The sequence below is a fragment of the Mus pahari genome, chromosome 10, assembly GCF_900095145.1.
Source record: "Mus pahari chromosome 10, PAHARI_EIJ_v1.1, whole genome shotgun sequence".
Lineage (NCBI taxonomy): Eukaryota > Metazoa > Chordata > Mammalia > Rodentia > Muridae > Mus > Mus pahari.
In genome coordinates this window covers 116,655,841-116,658,973 of record NC_034599.1, presented here as the reverse complement: position 1 = coordinate 116,658,973, position 3,133 = coordinate 116,655,841, and positions in this window count along the sequence as shown.

Genomic DNA, 3,133 nt, shown 5'->3' with positions numbered 1-3,133 from the left:
AGAAGAAGAAGAAGAAGAAGAAGAAAGAAAGAAAGAAAGAAAGAAAGAAAGAAAGAAAGAAAGAAAGAAAGAAAGAAAGAAAGAAAGAAAGAAAGTTAGTTTCCCAGAGGTCTGAAAAAGATGTTAGATTCCCAGGAACCAGAGTTATATGCAGTTGTAAAATAAATCTCCTGATATAGATACTGGGAACCAAGCTCAGGTACTATGCTAGAGCAGTACATGTTTTTAACCACCAAGTCATCTCTCCAGCCCATGAAATGTATGTGGTTTTTACCCCTGAAGAATATTTGAAACTTATAGCAAAGAATTGACAAAAAAAAAAAATCTACTTTTTTAGTGTTCACTGTTTAATTTTGTTTGCAGTAATTATGCCCTATATGTGATTAATATCACCATTTTATGCAGAATATGTCACTATAAAACCTTCATAAATAGAATTACTGCCTAGTATACAATATTCCAGTGCAGCACCATCAATTATCAGCTCACTAAGAAGTCTCAGAACCTAAAATATATATATATATATATATATATATATATATATATATACACCAAGCTAACAGGACTAAAAAAAAATATCAGACTGTAGATGTTAATATTCCCAGTAATGCTGGTAAAGACTGATATACATGTATAACTTTCAAAAACGGTGGCTTATGTTATGTTGTGAGCTATTCAGAGAGGACACCATCCCTTCCTACTTCCTCTGAAATGCTTCACCACAATAATTAGTCTGCAAAAGGTGAATACCCTCACCATTGGTCTCATATATGCTTGGTCAAGTTAGACTGGAATCATCACCTATTGAATAAAGAATTCATATGGGGTCTTCTCTTTGGCAAACATGACTATGTAATAACATAACCACTTAACAGCTTTTCACAGCTTTAAGTTACACATTTGTTTCCATCTGACAAGTTTTGTTTTGTTTTTTAATGTGTGTGGCTTTTAGAAAATATGTCTATCTTCTCCTTATTAAGAAAGATAAAGTCAATATTCCTCAGGGGATTTCTTTCTTAGACACCCAACTCTCAGACATATTTCAGTTGAACAGTTGTTGCAACCAGAAACAAAACAAATGTTTACACAATACTTAACTGCTTCAGTCCAGTCAAGTCACTTATATCTTACAGTTGGGTTGTGAGTTGTCTTCACATTAACACTTTTACATTTGAATACTTTGCACTCACTACACTGTCATAGACTGTTGTGGATAGCCCTGGGGCTAATTATATTTGATGTTAATTCCATTCTCCTGTGGCTTCGAACAAGGAAAAAGAGATGAGTCAGCACTCAGATGATTTCCTGTAAACCTGCTTCCCACCTTAATTTGTAAAATAAAGGAGAGCTGATGATTGAGCAGAAAAGGGAAGGTGGAGTGGAAGGTGGGGAAAGAAAGAAGAAGGAGAAAATGGACACAGAGGAGGAAGAAGAAGAAAAGCAAAGCAGAAGCACACAGCCTGGAGAAACTGCAAGTAATAAGGGGGCCTCATAGATGTGAAAGATGGTAGTGTGGTGATAGATCTGCCCAATCTAGGCACACAGAATGTAGTCATATTAATTGAGTTGTGTTTTCATTGCCAGGGCATATTTGGGTTGGAGATTTACTACAACAATAGACACTTTATCTCTGTTGTCTGTAGCCACCTATTTGACCTTCTGTAGTATATCCTTGTTATGACAGCCATCCACAGTATACCCAAGAGTAATCACCTTCCACCCAGATGAAAGTGGCTTCTTAGACACTATAGTTGGCTAAAAAATGGTTGCACTGATAACCAGGTCTTAAATACAGATAGCAGAAGGGACTTTGCAGACAGGATTAAGTCAAGGCTTTTGAAATGGAGATGTTAGCCTAGTAGGTTTTAAAGATATAGCAAGTCAAACTTTATACGCCCCAGTACAGGGGAACACCAGGGCCAGGAAGTGGGAGTGGGTGGGTAGGGGAGCAGGGTGGGAGAAGGGTATAGGGGACTTTTTGGGATAGCATTTGAAATGTAAATGAAGAAAATACCTAATAAAAAATTGGAAAAAGTTAAAATAATAATAATAAAAAGGTATAGCAACTCCTCCAGGAATGAGAGGACTTAATGCACTCCATTTTAAAACAAACAGACATGTTAGGCCTTAGGTTTCAGTTTCCCAAAGAAGCAGGCAAGGCTCTTCACAGAAAATGGGCCATTAGTCAATAGCTGCCCTGACATATGGCCAAGAGAGATAATGAGCCCTGAATTGGGACAGTCCCTGAAATTCTTCAAGTCTTCACCAAAAATAGTAGAAGTAGCATAGCAACCAATCAAAACTGGTTGTACTAATTTTGTATGAATATCGCTGCTGCACTTCTAGCCCATCATGTTAGAGGTTACTTAACCCTTCTAGAAAATTCCCCTACCCTGAATAAAAGGAGGCCTGTGAGCTCCTCTGGCCATTGCCATTCTGATGAACAGTTGATGTCCACATGCTAGTTGTTTCTGCAGAATAAACATTCTCTGCCTTTGCATACTATTTGATTCTGGGATCCTCCTTTAGTGATTCTTGAACCCTAGCAAGAGGAAGGTAAGGGAATATTGAAGTACTGAAGAAGAGAAACACCAAAATTTATAACCAATGAATCTTGCCAGCCAAGAACAATATAAAAAAAAAAATAGATTTTTCTATGGCGTCAATAGAAGAAAACATCTTTTAACCACAGTAAGAATCATTTGAGACCTCTGACATCTACTCTGTAGGAGATTAAATGTGTGTTGTTTTAATATTTAACATCTGTGTAAAATTGTTCTGGTGGGTATAGGAAATTCATATAGACATCATGGTTATGGTTTTATCCTTCTTATAGCCAGCATCCAAGCAAATGGTAGTTAATACCTTCCCCTCCCTTTCCCATCTAGAAACTTGATCCCCAAATGTCTTCACAGTGTCTATTTTGTTCTTGTTAATGTTGTTTTGTTTTTGAGATAAGTTCTTACTATGTAACTCAAACTAGCCTCAAATTTGTTATGTAGTCTAGTCTGGTCTCCAACTCACAATGGCTTCAACAGCAGAGATTATAGGTATTGACTATCAAGTTTGGCTATATTTTTCATATTTAGAAACTCATCTCAAGAACATTGTTATAACCACTAAGATGTTGCAA